We start from the raw sequence: 12,500 nt of genomic DNA, 5'->3' as shown, positions 1-12,500 counted from the left end.
TGGTAGTAAGTGGGGTTTGAACCTAGGCGAGTGTGTTACGCACTAGGCCACTACCACCCTAGTCCCAGTAGTCATCAAGAGGAGTAGCATCACTAAAAACATTGGCCCATAAATTTAAATATTACAACTTTTAAGTAAATCATCATGAAAGATGAGGCTGTCAGGGGAAGCCAGAGGGCAGGGAACAGGCAGGGGATGATGGGGAGTGAAAGTCAAAGTGGACCCACACCAAGTCCTCCACCACCTGGTCTGACCGAATAACAACACAACTTCGGCCATCAGCCAGAACGATGAGATATACTTTACCTTTGGTGTTTTTATTCTTAAAACACCTTCAAGCAATTCTACCATTAGCCGATGCACCACGTGTGACCCAGAAATGGTTCCCAGTGCAACTGTTCATTGGCTCAAACAAGGTGTCGTTCATCCAAATGGTTCGTTATTGACAGAGCGGTGATGACTGAAGGACACAGCAGAGGGCGCTCTTTCTGTTTATTTAGGCAAATCAGCTCCAGTACTTTTTTTTTTTTTAATTGCAATTTGAACTTCAATGCTAAATTATTATAGTAAAATTAGAATGTACAGTATTATATCAGTACAATTACATAATATATGTATAATTCAGTTAATTTGTAATAGATATAGTGAATAATTTTTTTTTTTTCACTAGAACCAAAAGTCCCTATGAAACAAAGTCACAGGTTGAAACCCCACTTACTACCATTGTGTCCCTGAGCAAGACACTTAACCCTGAGTGTCTCCAGGGGGGACTGTCCCTGTCACTGCTTGACTGTAAGGCGCTCTGGATAAGGGCGTCTGATAAAATGCCATAAATCTTCTGTCCAACTTTCTGTCCATCTTCTCTTTTTCTTTCTCCTTTTTCCTCTGTCCCCAGTCATATCTGTCGTAACTGAAGCAAGTTAAAAAATATTATAATTTATTTTAAAAAGGCTGTGAATGATGACAACACAGATAAACATACACACTTTCATGTGTCTACTGTATTACTGACATGCCAGAAAAAATGGTTAGTTTGGAGAGTCCAGCTAGATATTTGTCTACTAATATCTTTATGTTTCCTTTTTAACAATACAATTTAGTGAGGAACAGTGGATCAGTGCAGGCAGGAAGGAAGGACGCACACACACACTTGACATGACGAGGGATTTACCTAAAACAATAATGCGCAACACAGTACCGTGGATAAACATAGACAAAGCATTTAACTACCTGACGAAGGACAGAACACAAGAGGGCAGTATATATACACAACACCAGGTGCAAACAGCCAGGTAAACAGGGGCAAACTCACAGACTCTAATCCCCACTGGCCCAGAACACGGTCCAGGGGACCTTCACATGGCCAGAACAGTGACAGTTTTTGCTACCACAGCTCATTTCAGAAGGCTAAATTGCTTTAAAGGTGACCTCTGGGTCAGGGGTGACCTAGTGTCCCTCACAAGTGCTACCTTTGTACTGATACTGCAATTCTGCAAATATCTTGTAGTTGCTGAGATATATACTGTTCATTTGGGGTATGACATTTTTAAGCAGTTATCTCTGAAAAAGAAAGAAGGGTTTTTAACAGATTACACATGGCACATGGGTACACACAAAGACTAAAAACCACAAAACTTGCACACGCAACCCAAAAAGGCGTCTGATAAATGCCATAAAGGTACATGTAAGGGCTTGGCTGGACATCTTTCTACTGTGTGACTGCTGTACAGCTACATTTGTGGTTCATTCTAGATTCCATTCTATTTCACATGAAATTGAGTTGATAATTTGCGTTTTGTGCTCGAATTGAAATGGTGAAGCAAATCTCACATATTTGGTGTAGCTATATTGCATAGCATTACAGATACCTATGAATAATTTTAATAGCCTTAAGCTCTAAACTGGAAATGGTGGGGAAGTTCTGTTGGGTTTGACTGCTCTGTTATTGTGAAAAGGGAGTGGGCCTAATTTTTATATTATTTAATTTTTTCATCCATCAAATTGAAAAGAAATCTACAGGTTTTGTGTTTTAAGTCTAAAAACATTTATTTAGGATAGGCCACACCCATTGCAACTTTTCTGGAGAACTCCATATTTCATGCCCGGATTTCTTGTTCCTTCCATGGTGTTTATTCCTCAGGATCTTCAGGGTGCTTCTATGGGACCCTGCTGGGGCCGGGGGCTGATCTATGTCACTCTCTACAAGCTGGAAAGGTTCGCCTAACCCCCTCATAGTCCTTGCCTGTGCACCTGCTTTCGTGTCTCTCGCCAAACCTGTTCCTGTGCTCCTCATACAAAGATGCCACCTGTGCGTTTAAGCTTGTTTAAGCGAGTGTTCCACATTAGTGAAGTGGTTGAAAAACCCTGGTAAAGATGACCTCGTGGTCTTTTAAGCCTGTGACACACCTGTATGGAGGACTGGCAAGAGCAGAAGAACCGCCACAGCCTCACTGCAATCTTTTCATTCTGTCTTTCTGTGGTTACCCTCCTGGTATCCATGCCAGCAGTTTGAGTAGAACATCAGTTTGTTTCGGTCTTTCGGTGATGTCTCTCTGCAGTGTCCAGTGTTGTGTCATATGGGTGTGTCTAAATCCAACTAATTACGCAGCTCATCTACCGTGTGTACATGTGATCGTGGTATTCATTAGTAATCCCTGAGGGGCACGTGGCGGCGAGACCATAGAAACGACCTTCAGCCAACATCCTCCATGTTGCTTCTGTCTGCTTGCCCTCTACTCTGTGTCTGTCGTTCTCTAACGGGAAAATCGCCCTCGTTTGACCAGTCACTGTATTTCCCAATTTAATTGTTTTACTTCCCCCGATGAGTGGAAATAATTGTCGGCAGGTAGGAACTTGCTCTGAAACTAAATCCTCTTGGCAATATGAGCTTCCCTGACCACATGACTGTCCCACAATCTCACATTTCAGACCAACACAGCGCTTCTCAAGAGTTTCTACAAACATACAGCCCTTCTGACAAGCATTTAACCCGGATGTTCCTCATTCTGAAAAGTAAGTCGACATAAACTTTGTTCTTCCATTGCAATATGACATCTATCTGTCCCACAATGGGTAAATATTGTTGAATATTGCTGAATTAGACTTTGGGGCGACCAACATTGTCTTAATATTATCAGTGATGTATCTCCTTAAATATTATTCCACGTCATGTGACAAGGACTGATAATAAAACATTTTGGCAGGTTTAACACACAATAATACGCTCAAGTTGAGGCTGTACTGTGGGATGTTGCCACTGCTTGGTGGATCAAGCTCATGGTTCAGCACTCTTTCTCATGCATTATTGCTTATATCAGCACATATAAATGACCATTTTCAGGCAGTTTCATTCTAGATCAGGTCCTCAAGTTTTCACATCTAATTGGTGGGAAGTGTGTTGGAGTGTGTGTCCAAGAGACATCTAAATCAGTGTCATGTGTAACTGTGATATGCGGTGTGTGTCCGTGGCAGAGTATGGGCTCGCCGTTCTCTGAGCTGGAGTTCTACGTCATCACATTTTCCCTACTGGTCTTCAGTCTGTCCACTCTCATTGGAATACTCAAGGAGAAGTGGGCAGGCACCCCAGGTAAGAGATCACATCCCATAAAGCAAAGCTACGATGTGGTGGGAATGAAACATTTCTCGTCTTTACACTGGACTTTCAGAACCCAGTAAATCAGAGCAGCAGTAGGTCTGAAAATGAAGTACAAGGTGAAGTACATGATGGTCATGATGGAACATTATGTTGACATAATCAGTATGTCAGTAAGTCCAGTAAGCAGGTAGTGATCTGTCAGAATACAGAATAAATTGAAATATTGGCTGCAGTGTGGGGGCTCACAGCAGGGTACCCACACTAACACACAAACCTATAGACAATTTAGAGTCATGTCAGGACACAGGAGAACCTAGAGGAAACCTGCACAAACTCCATACACACAAAACCAGGGCTGGGATTCAAAGGACATCCACTGCACCACCATGTGGCCTAACTCTACATCAAACTCGACAATTGCACAGCATCACAGTTACACACACACACACACACACACTGTCTTCAGGGAAATCTCTACATGCAGTACTGTTGGCAACGCTCCCCCAACTAACATGGTGCACTGGACACCAAACGTTCCTCTTTTAATAAGACTGGTGTAGTCAAAGTCATTCTACGATGGATTTCGTTCAGGCTGTTTACTCTCCAAACACAATATAAGGCTGAGAGGACATCTTGCAGTCACCAGCAGTAGAACTGGTTGTGAGCAGTGACATGGCAGTTTGAGCATCAGACGTCTGCCCCCACCTATTATTATGAGGTGGACTGCTGATGTTAAAATCCCGTTCTTCTCTAAGCAACATCAGCACGAGAACAGTTAAAGGAACATGTGCGCTAGCATTCTGCAGACAGACAAAGGCTTAATGAGAGGAAACAAGACTCAAAAAGGAGAACTTTCCTCTGGTCAGCACTAGTGGAGGAGGAAGTGTATTGCAAAGATGGGTGTGGCTATGGGTACAGGAAGGTGTAGGTATAGGTCCATTGTTGTAAATTCAGTAGGATGAGAAATTGAGTTCCAAGCAAGTGTCATCAGGTGTTAATACAGTGAAGTGAGACCAGTAGAGTTCAGGTGACAAGAAGACGGTTTGTTGTTTGACCAACAGGAGCAGAAAAAAATGTATAGGTTTTTGGCCAGAATTGTTCCATAATTTTGTCGCTCCATGTCGGACAACAATGGCTGCTCCAATAGAGTGAAGGGTTTGCTGTGGGTTATCTAGAACTATGACGTTATAGACGTCTACTGGGAAAAAAACAAGCATTTAATAGTCAATACAAACCTAACAGTAAGCCAAAGGATTGATGACAGCACTGATGGAAAAATGTTGTATTTTGTACTATGTGAACCCAGAACAGAACATTGAGGATTTTTCTCCCAGATCCAGTGGTTATTAGCAACTGAGTCGCACTGATGTGTGTAGTGGGTGGTCAGTTCATGGGATTTGATTCCTCAGAAGAGCTACTATAGAGCAATAGCGGTCATGAAAGCCGTGTGAGAACCCTGCAAATAAGGTTAGTCACTCGATATTTGGTCCACATTAGTGGCATGATGATGTGACTCTACCTGTTCTCCCAGCTTGTCCACCATTCGCCACCTAGCTCCCTGTCCTTTCCACCTTTCCTTTTCCTCTCAGCAGATGCACGGGTGCATCTCCGTCAGCACCCAGTACTGGTGTGATGAACCCCTGATGCGGGATCGGGTGTCAGTACAGTGCGATTTAGGCGAAACTGATAACTGACAATCCCCCCACGGCAGGTATGGTGAGTGTGCGGTTCACTTTATGCTGGTGATAAAATGTGTTTCCTCTGAGAAGTGTGTGCACTGTGATGTGTGACGTACTGCTATTGTAAACAGAAGGTGTGTGTGAGTAACTTAGAATATTGTCCTTGAGTATGAGGGAGTGCCAAATGTACTTTGGCTGTCACTTGCTCTATGGCTGACACACCAGATTCTAACTTTCCTTTCTGTCTGTGGGGCAAAGCAAAACACCGGCGACTTGGTCTCCAAAGCTTGACACCAGGTAAAACTATACATTCCTCTCCATACACACATATCAATACGTGCATCCATAAGAAACACATTACAACACACTTCACTGTTATATGGAATTTTTTTGTCTGCGTGCAGTGGGTTGATGTCATGGAGCTGCCATTCACCCGGTTGGAGCTGTTCTTCATCTTCCTCGCCTTCACTGTCTTCTCCATCTTTAGTATTGCGTCCTTATACAAATGCTCACAAAGTGTGACAGGTACTTTCACAAAGCTGCTCATGGACAAATTTGATTTACGGTTCGTGGCGCAATTCATGTTGCGCAGGGAGATTTAAAGGTGCAGTATGCCATTTGTTCTGGTCAGAATACAGACTGCGAGCCACTGAATTTACCTATTTCACCCCTCCCACTCCTAGTGTGGAATAGAACCAATGATGGTCATCAGGTGATCAACTTCCAAGGTGCCACACTAGACCAGACTTCCCACCTTGCAAATCCATATTTCCTCTCTGAATCATATGGGCAGTGGATGCTCTAAAAGAAAAAAAGACCTGTAACTGGCCTTTCATGGTTGTCCCCTGCTCTTTAAGGGTGATGGTTAAAAGCAGAGGACACATGTCATTGTGTCACTGTGTGCTGGGCTGCAGTGTTTCACAATGACAATCACTTCACTTTCACATACCTGATCCATTTAAATTTAAAACATGAAATGGGCTCTCTGTTCTGAGCTACTGTATAAACATGGGGGCTCTCTGTAGTGGACCAATAAAGGATAAAAAAAAGGATAAAAAAATACTTCTTTAAAGTGAAAGTGAAGTCATTGTCACAGCACATGGTGCACATAGTGAAATGTGTCCTCTGCATTTAACCAATCAACCTTGGTGAGCAGCCATGACAGGTGCCCAGGCAGCAGTGTGTGGGAACCGCGCTGTTCTCAGTGGCACCTCGTAGGATCAGGATTTGAACCAGCAACCTACTGATTACAGGGCCGATTCCTTAACCGCTAGGCCACCACTGCCCCATACATCTTGACAGTGATGTAAGCCAAAGTGCATTTTGGATAACCAGAAGGATTAACCAGGTATTTCACTGTGTAGCATTTTGCACATTTCACCCATGGTTTCTATCATAGGGTTTGATGATGTGAATGATCTCTGCTAGATCTTAAGGTGGCGACCGCAAATATCTGACCACACAGTTGAAGAGATGGAATGGTAATCATGTCACGTCAGTGTTTGATTAGTGGCTGGTTTTGACCCAACTTGGAGGGAGGGTTTAAAGCTACATCATACATGGCTGTAGGGTTCATGAAATGCTGCGGTTTATTACAATTTATTCAAATTATGCAACTCTAATCCACTTATGCCATTCTATTGATATGTGTCTTGAGATTTAAATGTGACTAATTTTGTGCAGATTGGTTGAAAAAAGTAATATATTAATACTGTGAGCATTATATTGCTAATAAATACATTTTATTTAATAATATTTTATATATGGGCCATTTAGTCGATTTTTTTAAGTGTTTTTCATGTTATGCAACAAATAATGATTTCTTGATATTTTTTTGCCCTGAAGTAATATCTGAATCTATACCTTTTCCATATTGTCATAACAAATATAAAATTCTAAAAATTATGAATCAATTGAATATACAGCTAACATACTGATTTTGTGACCTACATTGTTACCAAATAAAAGGTTACATCACTCAGACCTAGTCTAGAATATTTAAATTTCACCTCTTTTTTGTCAAGATCAGCAAGTTTATTATTATTATTAGTAGTAGAACTTATAGTAAAGGTATTCTGCCTTCTGGTTTTTAATGTCTGTTAAGTGTTTATATAGTGGTTAGTGATGATGATGATAATGATGATGATAATAATAGTGCAGTTGTGTTCCCAGAACAGGACGTGACTGAGGATCTATTAAACACTTGTCTGAAGAACAGGAACAAGAAGAAGGAGAGACAGTTCATCACCATTCCAGCCAAGACAACCCAACTGCTGCAACCTTGAACACACACACACACACACACACACACACATGGCAGCCCTTACACAAAGAAAACTAAAAACAGAAATAGTCATTAAATCCAGAACTATTAGAAGGTTGACATGAAAGCTGAAGACTGACTTTTATATATATAGTATTTATGTATTATTATGTTTAGATGTATTATTGTATTAATTGTATTCTGTCTCATTCATATTCCCATTATTGTTCCAAATGAATACTAAAATACTGAATAAATTTGAGACAAGTGTAAAGTTGTCCCAGGGAGATGGAGGGAGTTAAAAAGAGAAGCCAACATTCATTGTTGGCTGCACCCTTGCCTCCTTCACAGTTTACATCCGGATTCTTTTCTTGTAATAAAACCATCAACAGGCATCATAAATATGATCTCAGTTCAAAAAGTGTACACATCCACTCTCACACAAAAAAAACATGCAGAGAGATTATCTGAGCTTTCATTAAAGAATTCTCTCATTTAAGTTAGGAAGGGGCAGAAACATTTAACGCCTAAATTCAAAGCATTGAAAACAACATAAAAAAACTGATATAGCTCCAAATGTACAAGATTTGTCATTATCTCTGTGTCATTATCTCTATTCCAATGAGGTACAAAATAAATAGATTAGCAATCTACCTTCATATACATTTTTTCTTAAATTGTCAAACCTCTTATGACAAGCCAGATCTTTATTTTTTAGATGCGTAAAGCCCCCTGTAAAGTGTACATCTGTACCCAAGGAGAACTCAAGAATGCAGCATTTTAGCAGTTCTGGTGGCTTCTGCCTGGGTGCAGAAGAACATAATGCAGCATCAATATCAGCACACTGTATTGAAACATATGCAGAGGTCGTCAGAAGAGACATCAGAGTTAGAGAAGACCCCCTCACCATCCGTCATAGTGCTGTACTGTATCTCATATGTTGCATTCCAAGCTTTATTCCTGCAGCTCGTCGCCAGCAGATGGCGACGTGTCCTCAATTCTGCTCCTGAAGTGGTGGCCTCCTGCTGATTCTCGAATTATCTGGTTGTGTGGAGGAGCAGTTCATTAGTGACGGAGTTGTAGGTTGATGCCGGTCGGGTGGCGGCTGTATAATGGTTCCAGTTCGTGTTACTGGGGGTTGACTGGCTTCCTGGCAGAGGGGCTGGGAAAGTTGTAAAACTCTGGGAGGAGAGCAGGAAGGAGCTCGGTTATTATCTGGGTCACAGGCCAGGTGTCCTTATCTGACTCTAAACATTACGACCTGGATGTGAACCCTCATATCACTTCCTGCTCCCGCCTTTTAACCCGCCAAGGGATATGACATTTACTGTGCCGCAACACACGAGGGAGAAGTCAGCATCTGCGCCAGGGTCAGGGTCATCGTGAGTGATGGAGTGTGTGTGTGTGTGTGTGTGTGTGTGTAATAGAATGAGTGAATGAAAGAGTGTGTCTGATGGAAAAATGCCTTGAACCTCCTCTGGATCCTGTGTGGCTGTGCATGTTCAGGAATTCCACCCTCGACCCCACATTTAGAACCACTGCACTAGAACGTGAAGTAGAGAACCATCCAACCCCCAGTGATCTGGATGTGCCAACTGAAAGTACTTCTCAGCGGATCACGTCTGCCTTTAGAGGCTCGAAGTAAGAACAGAAACATATACAATGCAACACAAAAAATAAAAAATAAATAACCACGCCCATTTGATCGCGTTGTAAAATCGTACACGATCTATTTTAAACCGACCTTCATTCTTCCCGTCTGTATTAATAAGCAATTATTTTAAACAAGGCTATTAAATGTTTTCTTTTGATATTTCGTTACTGCCTTTAAGTACAGGCTACTGTGAATACCAGGCCAACATTTAAATAACAATGTCAAATTAGCATATTCAAATTCCAAAAATGAAAAGTTCATGCAGACACAATGTGTTAACAATGCATGTTAAAATGGAGTTTTACACTGAAACTGAGACCACAAACACATACACATGCAAACAAGACATTTAAACACTCGAACACACACAAAACATGGACACTAACATGCAGGCCCCACGTGCAACAAAAGGGGGAGGAGTTTCGTAAAACCATACAAATTGCATACATGCACACACGCGCAGTCTCCCGGCCTTCCTTCTGTAAGAGACACACACACACACCATCAGTCGGCCTGGTGTCTCTCCCCACACAGCGCTGCAGACAGGGGTGAAAAGCCGCTTTTGGGGTGTAAGCACCGGGTCGTTGGTGTGTGATCCATTAGCAGCCTGCTGGGCTGTAATCCTGCTTGGCATAAAAAAAGAGTGTGTGTCTGTGTGTGCGCGAGCTGTCTCCTCAGATGTGGAATGTACGGCTCCCTCGTATTTGCGGAGATTAAAAGACCAGAATCATTTTAGTTAATGAAAAAAGAATCTGTCAAGAAATTAAAACAAGAGCACAAAATTAAAATGATTTTTAAAAACAAAATTAGGTAAAACAGTCCTATAGAATTAGGTTTAGTAGAATTAGGTAAAAAACAGTCCTATAGAATTAGGTTTAGTAGAATTAGGTAAAAAACAGTCCTATAGAATTAGGCCCAGTATAATTAGGTAAAAAACAGTCCTAGAGAATTAGGTTTAGTAGAATTAGGTAAAAAACAGTCCTATAGAATTAGGCCCAGTAGAATTAGGTTTAGTAGAATTAGGTAAAAAACAGTCCTATAGAATTAGGTCCAGTAGAATTAGGTAAAAATAGTACTATAGAACTAGGTATAGTAGAATTGGGTAAAAACAGTACTATTGAATTAGGTATAGTAGAATTGGGTAAAAACAGTACTATTGAATTAGGAATAGTATAACTAGGTAAAAACAGTACTATAGTGCGTCATATACTGTCAGTGTTTATGTATCAATCAGAGTTCAACATGCCCAGTTGAAGATTTGAGCGCAGATTGCCAGTTTTGAGACAGTTCAGTTTCATAAGCAATAAGCATTAAGCAATTTCCTTCAGGTTTAATCAAGTTTTCTGATTCCAGTCCTGACACACACAGTCCTTCCAGTCCTTCACACACAGTCGTGCAGATATTCATTCTGTGCGTTGCCGTCTGGATGGAGTGTGCGTTTTTATCTGCGTGTGTAAGCCCTCGACAAATCTGCTAATTTCACAGTCGGTCAATCAAGCCTGTACACACACACACTCTCTCTCTCTCTCTCCCCCAAACACACACCTCCTCTCCTCTCACCCATGTTCACCCATGTTTGTCTAGTTCATGTGTGTGTGGGTCTCGTTCCCATGTGAAAACACTCTCTACACACACTTTGTTTCAGCGCCCGAGTTGATCATTAAAGAGGACCGGTACGTGCCAGCGCGGGTAGCGGCTCTCAGCAGCACCTGCGTGGCACGGGGTGTAAAATCCAGATGTTGGGCCCTCGCCACACACTCAGGGGGTGAAGCGGAGTGACCGGCCGACCCCTGCGGCTCAGCCACACACACAGGAGCGTAATGGAGGCAGCACAAAGGCAGCACCTCATTAGTGCAAAGTGTTCACATATGCAGCTTCGACAGCCACCGGTTAACGGCCACTCTGCATCCCAAAGGTGCCGACGGAGGGCCGCTCTCTCTCTCTCTCTCTCTCTAGGTCTCTCACACCCCAGTCAAAGGTCGAGCCCAGGTAAAAAGAACACCCCTGGACACATGCAGCTTGCAGGCATGTACAGCTCCGGCGAAACGGGGTGACGTTCAGCAGGGTGGGGGCTTCCTGTCGGCTCACGTGGGCTCAGTATGTGCAATGCAAAGTCTATTCTGTGTCTCTCCCAGTGTGAATGTGTGTGTGTGTGTGTGTGTGTGTGTATGTGACTGCTGGGGGTGGGGGTTCTTTTGCACATCCCTCCCACCCCCCCCCCCCCCCCCCCCCCCCCCCCTCCCTGTCCAGGGCTACTTAAGGAGGGGGAGTGACTGCTTTGTCCACTCTGGTCATTCACACGTCGCTGAGGTCATCTGTCAGTGGGCCACAGAGAGAGAGAGAGAGAGAGAGAGAGAGAGGGAGAGAGAGAGAGGACGTAACAAGGACCACCAGCCTGGTCCAGAAGCAGGACACCGGCCAACTTTCGGCGCGTAAACGGAGCTCCAGCCGAGGACCATGAGGATCCTTCGCCCGCTCCTCCTCCTCCTCTTCCTCCTGATGCTGCTGGCAGCGGCGCTGGTGGTGACAGACGCACAGAAACCCGGTAAGAATGTCGGGGTTCTGCAGGGCTTCTCAGCCGATCGCTTATCTTCGAATGGCCACCGACACGCGTCGTTCTGCAAACTTATTAAAAATACGTCCTCTCTCCAGTCACGTGGTCAAGGTGAGCCGGGTAAGGTAGATCGATTCAGGAACCGACTCAGAACCGAGTCGCCCGGGCTGCAGCGCTAAGACTTTGACTCCATTTTCTGGGGGGTAAAAAAAGAAATAAAAAAATCTGCATCTGAAACCAGCGCCACCTTTTCACGGCTCCTCCGGTAATCCGTGCCCCCGGGCGCACCGGCTGCGCGGGGCCTTTGTTAGTCAAGATGTTTTACACAATGCTAATGAAGCCCTCGGTATGGCCGCATTAGCATAATACAGCTGTGCGCGCAGGGCGATCATATCTGCCGCCCTCGGGCCCGTGTTGCCAGGTCGGCCGCTTTCAGAGGGGACGCTGGGGACGCTGGGGACACTGCTCTCTGGTTGGACGAAGACGAACGGGACGCTGACTTCTCCTTGTTCCTCTTTCATTCCCAGATTTCCTGAACATGCGGAGGAAGTACAGACGTCACCACTGTCCCCACAAGCGCTGCTTGCCGCTGCATTCGAGAGTGCCCTTCCCCTGAGGTAAAGCTCTTCACACCGGACACCGGACACCGTACACCGTACCGAGCTTCCGCAGGTCATCCATCCAGCTCGAGCAAACTGAACTAATTAAAAAACGGCACTCGTTACACCATCTGTGCCTAAGGCATCCCCACCCAC

The 12,500-nt window shown here is 43.7% G+C and overlaps 2 long non-coding RNA genes across 5 annotated transcripts; one reads left to right on the top strand and one right to left on the bottom strand.

Moving 5' to 3' along the window:
* Positions 1-841: 841 nt before the first annotated feature.
* Positions 842-5,571, top strand: LOC114787515 (uncharacterized). Of its 4 annotated transcripts, none has more exons than XR_003749413.1 (4): positions 842-2,214; positions 2,929-3,012; positions 3,472-5,311; positions 5,533-5,571. It is a non-coding gene; the product is annotated as an uncharacterized LOC114787515 (long non-coding RNA). The 4 variants fall into 4 exon arrangements; XR_003749412.1 differs by having other exon boundaries at positions 842-2,845; XR_003749411.1 differs by having other exon boundaries at positions 842-3,012; positions 3,472-5,306.
* Positions 5,572-8,225: 2,654 nt separating this feature from the next.
* LOC114789225 (uncharacterized) lies at positions 8,226-10,002 on the bottom strand. Its single transcript, XR_003749631.1, has 3 exons — positions 9,694-10,002; positions 8,445-8,718; positions 8,226-8,340 (listed from the first exon to the last, which is right to left on the bottom strand). It is a non-coding gene; the product is annotated as an uncharacterized LOC114789225 (long non-coding RNA).
* Positions 10,003-12,500: the final 2,498 nt, after the last annotated feature.

This window comes from Denticeps clupeoides, chromosome 4 (assembly GCF_900700375.1).
Source record: "Denticeps clupeoides chromosome 4, fDenClu1.1, whole genome shotgun sequence".
Lineage (NCBI taxonomy): Eukaryota > Metazoa > Chordata > Actinopteri > Clupeiformes > Denticipitidae > Denticeps > Denticeps clupeoides.
The sequence above is the reverse complement of the archived record's forward strand: the minus strand, read 5'-3'. Positions and strand labels throughout refer to the sequence as shown.